At 46.7% G+C, this 17,689-nt stretch overlaps 1 protein-coding gene across 5 annotated transcripts in view; it reads left to right on the top strand.

The window, feature by feature from the left end:
• Positions 1-17,689, top strand: part of CALN1 (calneuron 1) — a 472,970-nt gene that overhangs the window by 73,980 nt on the left and 381,301 nt on the right. The window contains exon 1 of one of the 5 annotated variants that reach the window (XM_021086350.1): positions 14,007-14,206. The exons of the other annotated variants lie outside the window; for them this stretch is intronic. The gene's annotated coding sequence lies outside the window, so the exon portion shown is untranslated. Of the gene's footprint in view, positions 1-14,006; positions 14,207-17,689 lie in introns of those variants that run through there. 5 annotated transcript variants of the gene reach the window in all.

Here is a 17,689-nt window from a genome sequence, read left to right as displayed (position 1 = left end):
CGTGTTATATATTTCCATTTATTTTTGATCTTTTAAAATTCCTCTCAGCAGCGTTTTACAGTTTTTAGTATGCAGATCTTGGACTTATTTTGTTAAACTTATCCCTAATATTCATGTCTTTGATGCTGCTGTGAATGATGCCGTTTTTCAAATTTTGTTTTCCAGTCGCTTATTTGTGGAATTTATTGATCTTGTAATCTTCGACCTTGCTAAAGCCGCTAATTAGTTCTAAAAGCTTTTTGGGTCAATTCCTTAAGACTGTCTACATACACAATCATGCTGAATTTGAATGAAAAAGAGTTTTACTTTTTTATTACCAAGTAGTAGGCACTTTATTTATTTTAATTGATGTACTTCACTGGCCGAAGCCCTCAAAAGATGTTCAGTAGAAGCCTTGTTCCTGGTTTTACAGGGACAGCATTCAGTCTTTGACCATTTGGTATGATGGTGGCTGTCATTTTTTGTAAGACCCTTGGTTAAGTTGAGCAAGTTCCCTTCTGTTCCTGCTTTTCTGAAATTTCTTAAAATCGTGAATGGGTGTTGAATTATGTCAAATGCTCTTTATGTGTGCATTAAGATGTTGCTTATATCTGGAATCTAATATATGGCACAAATGAACCTTTCCACAGAAAAGAAACCCATGGACTTAGAGAAAAGACTTGTGGTTGCCAAGGAGGAGGGGAGAGGGAGTGGGATGGAGAGGGAAATTAGGGTTAATACATGCAAACTATTGCCTCTGGAGTGGATAACCATGAGCAGGGAACTGTATCTAGTCACTTATGATGGAACACGATGGAGGATAATGTGAGAAAAAGAAGGTATATATATGTATATATGTGTGACTGGGTCAGTTTGCTGGACAGTAGAAATTGACAGAACACCATAAACCAACTATAATGGAAAAAAAAATCATTAAAAATAAAAAAAATTTTTAAAAAGGTAATCATGATTTTTCTTCTCTGAATATGATAAATTACACTGATTAATTTTTAAAAATTTAAACCGACTTTGTAGGCCTGGGAAAAACTCCACTTTGCCAAGATGTAGTGTTCTTTTTGTACATTGCTGGGTTCTGTTTCTTGAAATATTGTTAAAATTTTTGCATTTGTATTTGTTTTATTTTCTTCTAAAGCCTTTATCTGATTTTGGTAATGGGGTAACATTGGCCTTGTAAAATGACTTGAGTTATTTTATGAAAGTTTTTTTTATAAGATTAGCATTTGTTCTTTATTAAATATGTGTTAGTATTCAAAAGAGAAGTCATCTGGGCATGAAGGGATTTGTTTTTGTTTTGGGAAGGAGGAGATTATTATGAATTAAATTTCTTTAAAAAAACTATTCATATTTTCTATTCATACTTCTATCATAGGAAACTATTCAAATTTTCTATCTCTTCTTGGATCTATTTCGTTAATTTTTATTTTAACAAGAAATTTTTCTATTTTGTCATTTTTTTCGACTGAAGTTATTTATAATATTCCTTTATTTTTAGTATCTTTAGGATCTATAGTGAAGTCCCTTCTGTTATGCCTGACCTTGGTAATTTACATTTTTTTCCAGATTTTAAAACCAGTTTAGAGATTTACCAATTTTATGGTTAGTTTCATCGATTTTCTCTTTTATTTGTACATTTTCTATTTCACCGCGTTCTGCTCTTATCTTTATTATTTCCTTCCTTCTATTTTCTCTAGGTTTAATTTGCTTTTTTTTTTTAGCTTCCTAGAGTGGAATCTTAGAATATTGGTTTTAAACCTTTCTTCTTTTTTCTCAAATAGACACGTTAAGCTATTTTAAGCTATAATTTTTCCTCTAAGCACTGTACTAGCTGCATTCCATAAATTTTAACACATGTATTTTCATTTCATTGGGTTTAAAATATTTTTAAACTTCCTTTGTTTTTTATTCATTGACTCGTGCATTATGTAAAACTGCGTTTTGCTTATGAAATATTTGAGAATGTTCTAAATATCGTATTGTTACTGCTTTCTAATTTATTTCCATCGTGGTCAGAAAATGTTTTCTGTGTTTTTTAATTTACTGAGGATCCTTCTGAGGCCCAATATATGGTCTGTTTTTTTTAGGAACATTCCATGTGGCCTTGAAAAGATTGTGTATCCCACAGTTGTTAATGCAATGCTTTCTAAATTCAATTTAGTCAGCTTAATTGCTAGTGTTTGAACCGTCTTCTCTATCTTTAAATGTTTTATCCATATTGAGGGGTGTGTGCTAAAGTCTGCCACTGTGTTTGTAGATTTGTTGTTTTCCTCATGTGCTTCATGTATTTTAAAGCTTTGTTATGGGTACGTTTGGGATTATTATACGTTCTTAAGAAATTGACTCTTTATCATTATGAATTAACCCTGTTGATCTCTGTCAGTACCTCTTGCCCAATATTAATATAGCTGTTCCAGATTTCTTCTGACGAATATTTTCATGATATGTGTTTTTCTGTCTTTGTACTTTTAACCTATCTCTGTTTGTATATTTAAAGAGTGTATCTTATAAACAGTCTATAGTTGGGTCTTGTATTTTTACCCAGCCTGATGGTTCCTGCCCTTTAATTCTAACATCAGACTTTTAACATTAAGTGTAATTCACAGTATATTTAGGTTTCAATCTACTGTCTTGCTGTTTATTTTCTATTTGTCCCATCTGTTCTTTACGTTTTCCTCTTTTCATGCCTTCTTTAGCATTAATTGCTTTTCAAATATCCCACTTAATCTTCTCTCTTGAAGATTGTTTGCTATATCTTTTTGGGCTCTAGGGTTTACTATGTGCACCTTCAACATATAGCAGCATACCGTCAAATACTTGATGGACAAAATCTTGAAACAGTAGACTTCCATTTCTTCCCTCCCATCCTTCATGTTGCTATTGTCACATATAGTTTATTTATCCATTTATTATAAATTCCATAGTATATTGGTATTATTTTTGCTTTCAACAGTGAGTTATCTTTTATAGCAACTTAAAAATGAGAAACATGGGGAGTTCCCGTCGTGGCGAAGCGGAAACAAATCCAACTAGGAACCAAGAGGTTGCGGGTTCGGGTTCGATCTCTGGCCTCGCTTAGTGGGTCAAGGATCCAGCATTGCAGTGAGCTGTGGTGTAGGTCGCAGACACAGCTTGGATCTGGTGTGGCTGTGGCTCTGGTGTAGGCCAGTGGCTATAGCTCCGATTAGACCCCTAGCCTGGGAACCTCCATATGCCGTGGGTGTGGCCTTAAAAGGACAAAAGACAAAAAAAAAAAAAAAAAAGAAGAAAAAGAAAAAGAGGGAGTTCCCGTTGTGGCGCAGTGGTTAACGAATCCGACTAGGAACCACGAGGTTGCGGGTTCGCTCCCTGCCCTTGCTCCCAGTGGGTCAAGGATCCGGCGTTGCCGTGAGCTGTGGTGTAGGTTGCAGACGCGGCTCGGATTACGCGTTGCTGTGGCTCTGGCGTAGGCCGGAGGCTACAGCTCCGATCGGACCCCTAGCCTGGGAACCTCCCTACGCTGAGGGAGCAGCCCAAGAAATAGCTTAAAAAAAAAAAAGACAAAAAAAAAAAAAAAAGACGAAAAAATAATAATATGTAGAAGCTAAATACCAAAATAATCATTTCTCCTAGGACCAAGAATTGGTACAATTATTGGGTTTCAAAAAAAAAAAAAAAGAAAAGAGAAACATGGAGTTCCCTGGTGGCCTAGTGGTTGAAGATTTGGCATTATCACTGCTGTGGCTCAGGTTCATTCCCTGCCCTCGGAACTTTTGCATGCAGCAGTTGTGGCCAAAAAAAAAAAAAAAAAAAAAGAGAGAGAGAGAGAGAAAACAAAATTGTTTATGTTTCCTTAGATACATACCATTGCAGCTCTCCTCATTTTTGAGTTTCTCCTGGTTATCATTTTACTTCAGTCTGATGGCTATAAATTCTTTTACTTTTTGTTTATCTGAAAAACTATTTCATCTTCAAATATGGAGACTATTTTTGCTGGATAGAGAATCTAGATTTTTCTTTTTTTTTTTCCCTGTCAGCACTTTAACATTCTGCTCCATGGTCTCCTGGCTTGCATTATTTCTGAAAAGAAGTTAGTTGGTTCTTAACCTTTGTTCTCCTGATATAATGTGCCCTTTTCTTCTGGATGCTTTAAGATTTTCTCTTTGCCGTTAGTTTTCAGGAACTTAATTATAACATATGTTGGTGTGGCTTTCCTTGTATTCTTCCTGTTTGGGGTGCATTGAGCCACTTGGGTCTGTATATTTATAGCTTTGATCAAATTTGAAAAATTTTGGACCTTAGTTATTTAAAAATTTTTTTTCTTCCTAACTTCCTTGCCCCCTCCCCCCACTTCAGGTACTAAAAGTGAACATGTTAGATTGCTTGCTATTTTTCACAGTTCACTGTGCTCTATTTTTCAGCCATTCTTTTTTCTGTGTGCTTCTGTTTCTGTTACTGTGTCCTGTGTTTTTTCTACAGCATCTAATATTAAGTCCATCAAGCAACTTTTTAATACTAAATACTATATTTTTAGCTCCAGAATTTTATTTGCTCTCAAAATAATTTCTACCCCTTTATTTCTAGTGTTTATAGTTTCCTTTAAATCCTTGAGCATATTCATAATAGCTATATGAAACCTCTCATTGGCTAATTCAACTATTCCTCTTATTTCTTCTTCTCTTTCTATGGATGCTGTGAATGTTATGGATTGTGTTGTTGTCCTTAAAGAATTTTAAGCTTTGTTTGTTAGGCAGATAAGTTACTTGAGAATTAGTTTGATCCATTCAATGATTTTTTTTTTTTTTTTTTTTTTTTTAGGGCCGCACCTGCAGCATTTAAAATTAAATGCCACCAGGCTAGGGGTCCAATCAGAGCTACAGCTGCCAGCCTATACCATAGCCACAACAACATCAGATCTGAGCCGTGTCTGTGACATACACCAAAGCTCATGGCAACCAGATCCTTAACTCACTGAGCGAGGCCAGGGATTGAACCTGCAACTTCAGTGGCTGAGGCGCTGCATAGGCACAGCTTTGATTCCTGGCTTGGTGTAGTGGGTTAAAGGATCCAGGATTGCCACAGCTGCAGGGTAGGTTGTAGCTGTGGCTCGGATTCCGTGCCGGGCCTGGGAACTTCCATGTGCTATGAGTGTGGTCCTTAAAAAATTTAAAAAATAAATTCTAGTTCTTTCCTGGTACATTTCTTTGTCTTATCATTCATTTTTTGGAGTATTTATCACAATTGTTTTAATGTTTGTTTTATGTAACTCTAATATCTGGATCACCTTTGTTTTTTCTCTTGATTTAAAAAAATTTGGCCTTATCACCTGGTATGTTTGGCAATTTTTCAAAATTAAAAGCCACCTATTATATCTGAAACATGTGGTGGCTCTCCCTACATGTTCTCCTCTCCCCTCAGAGAGATTTCAGTTTTCATCTGGCAGGCAATTAAGATAGATGTAGAAGTTCCCATCGTGGCACAGTGGTTAACGAATCCGACTAGGAATCATGAGGTTGCAGGTTCGATCCCTGGCCTCACTCAGTGGGTTAAGGATCCGGCGTTGCCGTGAGCTGTGGTGTAGGTCACAGATGCAGCTCAGATCCTGCATTGCTGTGGCTCTGGCGTAGGCTGGCGGCTACAGCTCTGATTCGACCCCTAGCCTGGGAACCTCCATATGCCATGGGAGCGGCCCAAGAAATGGCAAAAAGACAAAAAAAAAAAAAAAAAAAAAAAAGACAAAAAAAAAAAAGATAGATGTAGATCACCTTTTTTAATGAATAATTGAGGTAATCTGAAGATGGATGTGATTCTCTGAGAGCGTCTGGTTGGCCCTTCCCCTTAATGCATATAGTCTTCTAAGAGCTTCAGCTGAAACCCTGGGGGTGTCTGTCCCCTTCCTTCGTGGCAGGATCTAAACTCTGATTTTTGTTCTGCTGGCACTGTGATCCCTGAGTACTCTCTTCCACTCTGTATCCTCTTAGCTGCCACGTGAGTTCTTTTCTTTGCCTTTCACTCTGTGCAGCTTCAAACGGGGCAAATGTCTTTAGGAGGAAAAGGGAGCAGAATGATACTTTTGCTTTTCTGAGGTTTTCTTTCCTTGGGTTTTAGTCCCTCAGGTCCCGACTGTCTTGGTAGCATTGCAACCTGGGTATTTTCCCTCTAAACCTGTGATATTCTCAAAATCTCTGCACTCTAACTTTCTATTTGGCCTTTTGGTCTAAGGCTATTTGGAAATCAGCTACTGTTTCAAAATCAAAGGCAGCAGAGAAGGTCAGGTTCAGCCCAATGCCTTTTCCTTCTCGGTGGGTTGTTGGTCCCATTCTTGAGTTCTTCACTTTGATTTCTTATTGGCTAATACAAGTCTTTGAGTATTTTTTCCGGAGCATGTAAGGAGCCATTTTTTTCTGACCTGTTTCATTTGGAAAATATTTTTCTAGTACTTTCATACATGATAATAACCTAAATTAAAGTATAAGCCCTGGGAGTTCCATTGTGGCTCAGCAGTAAGGAGCCTGACTAGTATCCATGAAGATTCAGGTTCGATCCCTGGCCCTGCTATAGTGGGCTAAGGATCCAGCATTGCTGCAGCTGTGGCGTAGGGTGCTGACACAGCTCGGATCTGGTGTTGCTGTGGCTGTGGTATAGGCCAGCAGCTGCAGCTCAGATTTGACCACTAGCCTGGGAACTTCCATATGCCTTCTGGGCGGCCCTAAAAAGAAAAAAAAGCCCTGGATCAGACTAATTACCCTTGGTTTATTGGTTTATTTTTCTTCTGTGACCTAGTGTTACATACACTCATGAAGTAAATCTTTTTTTTCCCCTTTTTTTCATAACTTGTTTTTTCTTTGTTGATAGCTTCAATTTTCTTTATTCTAGAAATTAAAAGATTATCAGCATATGTGTCAATATAATCTCTTTTCATTAATAATCCTGTAACAGAGTTAACCCTTTGTTTTTTAAAGGCAGAGAGCGTGTTATTTTCTTCATAGGTATGTACTACATGTTTTTTGCTTTGAAATGAAACAAATACAGGATAGTTTTCTCATTTAAAAAAATTAAGCCAGGAGTTCCCGTCGTGGCCCAGTGGAAACGAATCTGACCAGGAACCATGAGGTCGTGGGTTCAATCCCTGGCCTCACTCAGTGGGTTATGGATCTGGCGTTGCTGTGAGCTGTGGTGTAGGTTGCAGACGAGGCTCGGATCCGTCATTGCTGTGACTGTGGTGTAGGCCAGCAGCTACAGCTCTGACTAGACCCCTAGCCTGGGAACTCCATATGCCACAGGTGCGGCCCTAAAAAGACAAAAGACCAAAAAAAAAAAAAAATTAAGCCAACATTAAAAATATTAGTTTGTAGGCGTTCCCGTCATGGCTCAGTGGTTAATGAATCTGACTAGGAACCATGAGGTTGCAGGTTCAATCCCTGGCCTCACTCAGTGGGTTAAGGATCTGGCATTTGCCGTGAGCTGAGGTGTAGGTGGCAGACACGGCTCAGATCTGGCATTGCTGTGACTCTGGCGTAGACCAGAGGCTACAGGTCTGATTAGACCCCTAGCCTGGGAACATCCATGTGCTACGGGTTTGGCCCCAGAAAAAGACAAAAAAAAAAAAAAAAATTTGTTGTATAACATTCATATGTATGAGCTAAAAAGTAGAAGTCCTCTCTAATACTGATTCTCCAGAGTTAGTTGGGTAACAGATAGCATTCCAGTGATATTCTCTACAACTTATATATATATATACAGATACTACATGGTTTTCTTTTTCGAAACCTATTTTGCAGTTTGCTTTTTTTACTTTATTTTTTTTTATTTGTCTTTTTTGTAGGGCCACACCCGAGGCACATGGAGGTTCCCAGGCTAGGGCTCTAATTGGAGCTGTTGCCGCCGGCCTTCTCCACAGCCACAGCAATACCCGATCCTTAACCCACTGAGTGAGGCCAGGGATCAAACCCGCAACCTCATGGTTCCTAGTCGGATTCATTTGCACTGTGCCATGACAGGAACTCCCTTTTTTAATTTTATAATATAGTTTGAAAGTCTTTCGAAATGAGCAAATTTTTCTGGTTATCTGTTGCTGCATCACGAATCACCCCCAAACTACGTGGCTTCAAATACCAAAGTATTATCACCTCTTTTAGAATGTGGGTCAGGAATTCAGACAGGGCACAGTGGAGACGGCTTATCTCTGCGCTATAGTCTCTGGGTCTTCAGCTGGGCAGACTCTTCCAGCAGGGGCTAGAATAGCTGGGCACTGGCCAGATAGCTGTCTCTCCCATTCCGTTTCTCTCTCCATCTCGCTCCTTCTCCACTTCTCCTTCCTTTACCCCTCCCCCTACCTCTTTTTGTCACACAGCCGCCCCATGCAGGTAGGTAGCTCGGGCTGCCTTGCAGCGCGGCCAACTCAGGGTAATCAGATGGCTTACATGGTGACTTATGACTCTACGACAGTGTTCCAAGAAACTGGAAATAAAAACTTCCAGTTTAGGTCCTAAGCCTGGAAACTGGCACGAAATAACTCCATTATTCCTATTAAAGAAGTAACACATCCAGATTTCAGGGAAGAATGATCTAGATCCCCATTCGATGGCAGGAATAATAAAGAACTTCTGGCTCTATTTACTCCAACAGAGTCAAAAATTCATCTTCCTTCAAACATTATTTACATTCTTGTAACATGAAACATGTCCAGACACATCCCAAAGCTCAAAAAGGCTTGCTTCTTTGTGGCACCGGGCTCCGGCTTGGGGTCCTGGATCTGTTCATCAAAAGCAGGATCAGGAGAGGTTCTTCTTGATTTGGAGACGTGTGAACTCCTCCCTCTTCTCCCCTAAACACCCCACATACACCAGTGAGACAGAGAAAGTAACTGCAATAGACAACCCGTTCTGTAAGGAAGGACCAGGGTGGTGTTTCCTGTAGCAGCCCCTGGTTCACAGCAGTTCTGAAATCCAGTTTGGAATATGCCATCAGTTCCTTGATTAGAATCCCGTCTTGCTTCTTGGGGATGATTCTTCATGGCCCTTGGTGTCACCTTTTGGGCTCTTGGTTCCCCTCTGAGTCATTCTCCCTCTCTCATAAGAAATGGCCTGTATTTGCAGCCTGTTTATTCCCCAGAGAGGGTTTGGGATCCCAAGGCCTCTTTTCCTTCTGTATGGTCTCTGTCCCTTTTCTTTCTTTCTTTCTTTTTTGTTTTGTCTTTTTGCCTTTTATAGGGCTGCTTCCACGGTACATGGAGTTTCCAGGCTAGGGGTCTAATCAGAGCTGTAGCCACTGGCCTACACCACAGCCACAGCAACGCGGGATCCGAGCTGCATCTATGACCTACACCACAGCTCACGGCAACACCAGATCGTCAACCCACTGAGCGAGGCCAGGGATCGAACCCGCAACCTCATGGTTCCTAGTCAGATTTGTTAGCCACTGCGCCACAATGGAAACTCCTCTGTCCCTTTTCTTTAAAAGCCTTGAGAGTCCTGTGATTCAAATCATCACCCATGCATTAGGCAAAAGCCACACTTACAAATCTCTTAAGGAATAGACCCATCTTGGAGTTCCTGTTGTGGCTCAGTGGGTTAAGAACCTGACATAGTGTCCATGAGGATGTGGGTTCAATCCCTGACCTCGCTCTGTGGGTTAAGGATCTGGCATTGTCGCAAGCTGTAGAGCAGGTGGCAGATGCACTTGGATCTGGTGTGGCTGTGGCTGTGGCGTAGGTCTACAGCTGCGGCTCTGATTTGACCTCTAGCCCGGGGAAACTCCATATGCCGCAGGTATGGCTGTATAGAAAGGAAGGAAGGAAGGAAGCAAGGAAGAAAAAGAAAGGAAGGAAGGAAGAAAGAAAGAAAGAAAAAGAAAGAAAGAAAGGGAGGGAGGGAAGGAAGGAAGAAAGGAAAGAAAGAAAGGAAGAAAGAAAGGAAAGAAAGAAAGAAGGAAAGAAAGAAAGAAAGAAAGAAAGAAAGAAAGAAAGAAAGAAAGAAAGGAAGAAAGAAAGAAAAGAAAAGGAAAGGAAGGAAGAAAAGGAAAGGAAAGGAAGGAAGAAAGAAAAGAAAGGAATAGGCCTGTCTCTATTTTCAGCCCCTGGTGAGGCTGCTGAGGGACCATGTCTCCAAGATTCTTGAGAGCTCTTTTAGGCCTGCCCTTAAATATGTGCAGGGTCTTAACAAAGGATCTGACTGCCCAGCCCTGACTTAATCCAGAGACCACATTTTACTGCCCTGGATTTGAATGGTTTTGCCTGGAGATGTCAGAATAAGAAACAGTTAGCCTTTCTCATCCAGCAAGTCCCGGATCTTTTCATTTCCTCTAAAGTCTCCTAAAAAATGGACTAATTTCTGCTTTGGTTCATCTCTGTTTGTCTTTTATTATAGGCATCTGGAAAAACCCAGGTGGCTTTTTCTGTGTTCTACTTGGAACTCTTCGAGTCAGATCCATAGGTTCATAAGGCAGCCTTCCCATCTGTCACGTTACTACAGGCAACCGTTTTGCTAACCGACCCACCCAGACATGGCTCAGGTGCTGCCTTTTCCAGCCTCCAGGAACGGTTCTCTTGGTGTCTTTCAAGCCCTCCCCGGGAGTCCTCCTGAGGCCCTTGCAGCTTTTACTGACAGTCTTACAAGGCACTTCTGGCTTCCGCTCATTGTCCAATCCCAAAGCCAATGTTTTAAGTTTCTGTTGCAGCAGCATTCTGCTTCCAGGTACTGCACTTTGTTCTGGTTATCTGTGGCTGCCTAACAAACCTCTCGAAAACCCCTGGGCAGAAAGTAGAGAATGTGTATTGTCAAGAGGTCAATGCATTTCATTGTCTGCATTTCGATGGGATCCACGACAACCTTACACATGAAGCACATACCCAGATGCTGTTTTCATTGTCTGCCCATTTCTCTTCAGAATGCAACAGACCCCTTCGTCACCCTCTACCCTTGACCGCTGTGCCCACTGGAAGTGGATGTAGTTCTTGAAGGTAAAGCAGAAGAAGGAAAGACAAGGGAAGGGCTGAGGAGAGGTGGCAATGATAGGTCCATGTTAAAAATGATTATCATTTGGTAAATTGTCCAGGTGTTTGATTTGTCTAACTTTGAGTCCCAAAGCTAAAGGTAAAAGTTAATGTTTACCCTCAGCTGTTTCTGGGAGGAGCTGTATTATCCTGGGTTGGAGAGAGGACTTCAGGTAAATCAAGCTACAAATGCATGGGACCCATGTCGTTCCATGTTGATTTCAGCTTCCATTCTGATATTTGGTACAAGATTTTCTTTGCCAGCTTAACAGGAAAGAGCTGACACATTTTAACCCTTTTTAAAATTAAAAAAAAAAATTTTTTTTTTTTTTTTTGTCTTTTGACCTTTTAGGGCCGAACCAGCAGCATATGGAGGTTCCCAGGCTAGGGGTCTAATCAGAGCTGTAGCCGCCAGCCTACGCCAGAGCCACAGCAATGCCAGATCTGAGCCACATCTGCGACCTACACCACAGCTCACAGCAGTGCCAGATCCTTAACCCACTGAGCGAGGCCAGTGTGGATCAAACCCGCATCCTCACGGATACTGGTCAGGTTCATTCCCACAGTGGGAACTCCCCTGAAATTCTCTTAACCTGGAAGCGTCAAAATGGTCCTAGTTGGTGAGGATCAGGAAACTGTATTTGGCGTGCTTACCAAAGTCTGCCACGGGGTTTCCTCGTTCTTGATGTATGTTGAGATGTATGTTGAGATCCTTTGTTGAGATCTTGATGTATGTTGTCTTTTTCCCCCAAGGAATGCCTTTGATATGTGTTAAGTACTCACAAATACTGACAACAGCTAACATTTGTTGAAAGCTTCCGATTCCTAGAGCTGAGTTGTACTGCGTGAACTGCTATTTCAGGTTTTCACATTTAATCTTTACAAGAAACCTTACAGAACAGACACGGTGACTGTCCCCATTTTGCAGATGAAGACAGTGAGACTGAGAGAACAACCAACTTCCCCAAATCACACAGGCAGTGAGGGCAGAGACCTTCCAATGGATATGTCCTGCTCGGGTGAAACGGTGACTCCTACCTTCTACCCGGAACTCCACGGCAGAAAGGATGTTGGTGACCTGGTTGCCATCCAGAAAATGACAAGACAACTGCTTACAGAGGCAGCAGATTGCTAGAAGATGCAGCGTTCATCCAAACTAAGAGATCAGAGGGAAAGGTTATTCTGAGATTTCACCAGCTCTGTTAGTTCTTCTGTCCTTGACCCTTTAGGGAACCCCCAGAAATGCCTTCTGTGCACCTCTCTGAACTAGGTACACAGGATTCAACGGGTGACTTAAGAAGATAATTGGGGAAGTAGGGCTGGTACAAGATAGAAAGAATACAGGGTAGCAAATGCTAAATGCCAAAGGTCTGAGACCAGCAGTGAGTGCGGCAAGGGCTCAAAGGAACCACGCCCAGGCTGCAAACCAGGAGGTGCAGGCAAGGGGGGGACCCTAATTAACTTGTGCCACTGGCTGAAAGCAGCAATGCCCACATTCTCTTGGCAGCTGCCCCAGCCAGAAGAGGGGTGATTGCTGAGCTGTTTGGACCAGAGGCTTATGGCAGTATTGGCTGCTTTGTTCCTGATTGGCGTGAGGATTTGTAATATATATTTTTCCTTTGATTCTGGGCATTGGCAGAATCTGAGCTGGTTGGAGCAGTCTTTCTGCCACCTAGAGGGGGCAGGAAACTGGGAACTCTGGAAAGGAGGGCGCTGCAAGCCTGCTCCAGCCAGGTGGGTTGTTGCTTCGTGGGCACACTTTGGGGAGGGGCAGAAAGGTAGGTGTCTGATTCTGTCTCTGGGACAGTTGAGATGCATCTTGGTGTTTTGATTGTTTTCTTTTTTCTTTCTTTCTTTCTTTCTTTTTTTTTTTTTTTTTTGATAACACAGACCTTAGTAGTATTCTGTCAGCTTCTGGGCACATGAGAGGTAGACAGGTGGGGACCAGGAAAGGTAACCAGAGACTCTAAGGTAATGGATTGCCCTTGAGACATGGGCAGAGGAAAGGGTATGGGTATGGACTTGGCAGAGGGCAGTGCCAGGGCGGGTAGCAGACAATCTTTGCGAGGTCTAGCTCACACCTGTGTCCAGGTACCCTCTCCCTCTCATCAAATCCATTCTGTGACCTTGGAAAGGGAAGCAGGGGGCCAAACACGTGTTCCCCGGGGCAGGGGGAAAGCTGGCTCAGAGGTTGGCGGGCGATCGCCGCAGAAGTGCCTCCCTAGATGGTGTTGGGGTGGGCACCCCAATCCTTCCCCCTGGTTTTGGCCGCCGGCCCCTCAACTCCGCGCCCGCCCTGGGCGCAGATGCAGGTGTGGTCGTGGCACCGGGGATGAAGTAGTTAAGGTGGGGGGCGCTTGGGTGAGTTGTCCAATACCGAGGGACAGCAGTTTGCCGGAGTTAACGTGGGCAGCTTCTTTGGGGAGGAAGGAAGGAGGACCGTCTGCCAAGCTCCACTTCGCCCCCCGCGCGTGTGCCTCTGTGTTCAGTGCGTGTGTGTGTGTGTGTGTGTGTGCGCGAGTGTGAGTGCGCGCGCGCCGAGGCGTTCCTCAGGTTGCGCTGCCTGGAAACCAAGGGAGCCATTGGCGAGGCGGAGGGTGGGGGTGGGGGCTCCCCGACCCTTCGAGGCGAGGCGTGCCCCAAAGCCCGGCTTCTGACGCGGGCGAAGGCAGGGCGGGGACGGCGCTGTGGGCGGCCTCGAGGCCCCGGGGGGCCCGCCGGGGAGGAGCCGGGGAGGAGGCCGGAGCTGCATGGAGTTTCTAGGGCGCGCAACTCCGGCGGGGCCTCGGCCACTGGGCTCCGGGGCGCAGCTCGGCAGCCGCGCACATGGGCTGAGCCCGCGCGCCGGGGCTCTGCACGGCCAGCGGGAGCGGGAGGGGTAGAGGAGCGCGCCGAGCCGGGGGTGCGGGGCAGCGTCCCCAGACGGGAGCCGAGGACAAGGACAGGAGGAGCGCGCCCAGATCGCGCTCCGAGCCGAAGAGGGGCTCGCGCCGGCCCCGGCGCGCGCTTGGGGAGCGGCCCGGGGCGCCGTGGGAGCCGGCGGCCGCGAGAATGCCGACGCGGGGCCGCGGCGCCCCGCGGCGGGTGTGAGCGTGAGGCTGAGCGCTGCCCGCCGGCGCCTCCCCGCGCGCCGCCCCCTCCCTGCGGGCCTCGGAGGAAGCCCCCCGCGCGCGCCTCGGCGCCTCGGAATCCCGGCTTCGGGGCGGCGGGCCCGCGCGGCCGGCCCCGGCCCAGCCAGAGGTGAGTACCGCCGCCCGCTCGCTCCCGCCCTCGCCGCTTCCCTCGGTCCTCGCCCCTCTGCGCGGTGCCTAGAGCCCGAGGCTGCCGCGGGCCCCCAGCGACAACGCCCCCATACCTGTTGGCGCTGGCGGAGGGCACCGGGCGGGCTGGGGGTTGCCCGAGCCACCTTGCCCTACCTGGGGGTGGCTGCTGGCCGCCCGCCCGGGGGCGTGGGGCCCGGGTAGGGCCGCCGGTGTCCCACCCAGGTGTCCCGGAACTGTGCGGGCTGCAGGCTGGGCGCCGCTGGCCGAGTCCCCGGCGCTGGTGGCTGCTAGTCTGCGTGCCCCCGGTCGCCGGCGCCGGGGCGGTGGAAGGGAGGGGAGCCGTACCGCAGCCCAGGTGGGAGAGCCGGGCGGCTTCCAGGTATTCGGGAAGCCGGGAGTCATGGCGATCGGGGGAGGATCCCCTCCTCCTCCAGCCCCAGCGCGGGCTGCTCGTCCTCCGGGGTGCCCGCTCCTCGCAGCCACCCGCCCGGCATCCGCGGGCCCCGGCGAGCGCGGGATCACCCCCAGGCCTCCGGCAGCCCAGCCTAGGACCTGGCTGCCACTCAGCTGGCCACTGGGCCCCCAGCAGCTCCCAGTCCCGCGCCTGGGCAGGAGCGGTCGCCGACTCTCCCGGGCAGTCTGGGTTTACCGGGTGTCCCAGCCTCCCCGGATGGGCGCGACGGGGAGTGAACTTCCTCGGACTTGGCCTGAGGGCGCCTGGGCAGCAGCAGGTAGTTCTGGGGCCGGTCTCTGGGCCCAGGGAGAGCCGAGGACGCTTTACCCCGACGGGATGGGGCTGCTGAGCCTGAACCGAGGGCTACTTTTTGGCAGCCACGTGCGCCCTCTGCCCCGACCCCCAGCATCATTTCCCTCTGCTTTCTTTTTCTTTGAGGACCAGTGTGCGTGGGGACAGCGCCTTACTTGCCATTAATGTTGAAGCCCTTTGCCCAGGTGAAACAGTGCCTGCAGTTCCTGCGGTGCCAAGACTGGGGCGCCATCCCCAGGTCCCAAGCTTGATTTTTTTTTTTTTTTTTTTTTTTTGCAGAAAAGCACACTTTCCTGGGCTCGGAGAATAGCAGCTCAGTGCAGCTAGCTCAGTGCCGGCTGTGTGTGTGGCTGTATTGGGTCGTGTCCACCGAAGTCTGATTAATGCCTAATAATAACTCCATTCCACAGTGAGCAAGAGCAGCTTCAGGGATAAGGTTGAGGTGACCTTCTGTAGAAAGAATGGGTACATTTCTGCCCTCCGTGTGCCCAGACACGCACGGCATTTGTGCAGATGTGAAAACTTCTAAGTCTTAGGACTTTCACGTTCTGCTTCTTTAACTGCTGACTTTTCAGTCAAAATGATCAACTCTCTTTCGATTCAGGCATCAGAGCTTCGGAAAGGGTTTTAAAGCCATTTGGTGTGAAATTGTCTCCAGGCTAGAGCAGGACACGGTTTTTATGGAAGTCTGACTCCAGCTCTTCTCCGTGGCTTGCTGATGGTTTTTATTTCATCTTCGTGGGGTGGAAGGAAGTGGGGGGTGGGGGGAGAAGAAGTCAGTGTTGGTGGGGTCCCCATTTTATGTGCTACTTGTTTATACGAGGTGCTGAGGTCTGCGTGGCAACTCATGGCAAGACCTCTCTGGGGCTTGCAGCTCTGTTGGGACGCCTCAGCTTAGGAGTCATTCCTGGGCTCCAGGAGCTGCATAATCCTGCCAGCTCCTGGGGCATTTGACCCCTACGAATGCCCCTGGGCTTCCTGTGCCCCCCGTGCCCTGCTCTGATGGAGGCCCAGGCTCTGAGCTCCCTGCAGACATGTGGGTTTTTCATGGCAGTAGCTGCCTGAAGAGCAGCTCTGTTTACTGAGAAGCTGGTCGGCAACACGGATGTTGGTTACTGGCTGTATCCAAGCCGAGTAATGAAAACAAAACTCTCTGGAAACCCAATCCCTGGGATATTTTATTGGAGGAGTGCTAAATCCTCTTAGAATTGTTCATCAAGATCACCTTTCTCTGAACTCGGGATGGAACTATTGCCAGTAATCAGGCCTTCAGCGAGGGCGCAGCATCGGGGCTTTTAGAAAGAAAATAATTTCATTCCGCTGGTTCCGCGGAGAACATGATGGGTCAGGCTTGCTGGAGACCCACGACGCCCTTTCCTGGCTAAGGGGTGGTGGGGACCGGGCTGGGGCGAGGGTGCATGTGTGGCAGCTGCTTGGTCGAGTTTAACATTGACCTGGGAGGCCTCTGATCAGTGCCCAAGTACCGGGCAGGGTGAGGCTCCAATCTAGAAATTTCTTTTTCATACCAAGTGGCTTCGGGAAGCGACAGTGTAGCCCTGGGTTGACGTCCGGGAGAAGGTGTCAGAGCTGGTACTCAGTGCTGGCCCTGTTATCTGCAGTCTTGCTGGCTCTGCCAGCCCAGTCTAGCGCTGACAGCCCATGCAGTGTTCCGTGGGTAGCAGAAGGGGGCGCTAGTTCTTATATTGCGAGGAATTCTGGTGGCTCACACAGAACTTTGGGCATTTAAGGTCTTTGCAGACCCTTTTCGCTCAGACTTCTGGGACCCTGTGTAGTGGCAGACATATCTACACATGGGAGCTCATGCAACCCTCATTTTTCATACTTGGAAACTGATGCTGAGCGAGGTTAACTTTTTTCCTGAGAGGCAGGGCTGTGGTTTGATTCTAAGAGGTCGGGGTTCCTGATTCTAAGTCCAGGGCTCTTCCTACACTGCTCCAAAGAGTGTCTTAGTAACCTTTGACCTTCAGCCCCCGGTCTGGGGCAGAGCTGTGGTGGGTGTCTCGTCTGTGTTTGCTGAGTGACTCTAGGACAGCCTCTCATGCCTGATGAGGAACTCAGGCACAGGAGGAATTATGCCTTGTGCAGCAGGTCAGGAGGAGGCCCTGTTCTCCACGGGCGCCCACCTGGAGCCTCCTGAGGTCGAGCCCAGATTGGCTTGATGAGAGGCAGCCACATCTTTTGCATGTTTGCATGTTCCCTCTCTGTGCCCACATTGGTACGGGGTGGGTGGCGTCTTTGCTTTTCCCATGAGGCTTAACCCGATGTCATCAGAGCATCTGAAATGTCCTTTCCTGATGGAGAACCATTAGGCGGCGCAACCAGCAACAGCCTCCGATGCTTGTTAAAGCAGCGTGCGTCCTGACGTTCAAGCCATGAAACCCTCCTCCAAGACAGGCAGGGCACTGGCGGATCCCTCGGTCACTGCACTGGGGGGTAATTCGGCGTGAGCTTGGAAAGGAGGGAAATGAAAGCACAGTGGTTGCCTCCAACTTGAGACCTTCCAAGTGAATTATGTTTTTAATCATTTAACCTCTAGCAAAAATGTATTCAGGGCCCGTTGTGTGGTGTGACCACAGAGAGGCATATGACACAGTGGAGGCCATCAAAAAATTCACAGATGAGCAGCGAAGGCAAAGCGTGTATGAGGGACCCACATTAGCGAGCTGGTTGGGA

The sequence above is a fragment of the Sus scrofa genome, chromosome 3, assembly GCF_000003025.6.
Source record: "Sus scrofa isolate TJ Tabasco breed Duroc chromosome 3, Sscrofa11.1, whole genome shotgun sequence".
Classification (NCBI taxonomy): Eukaryota; Metazoa; Chordata; class Mammalia; order Artiodactyla; family Suidae; genus Sus; species Sus scrofa.
This window is presented reverse-complemented; position numbering and strand designations above follow the sequence as displayed.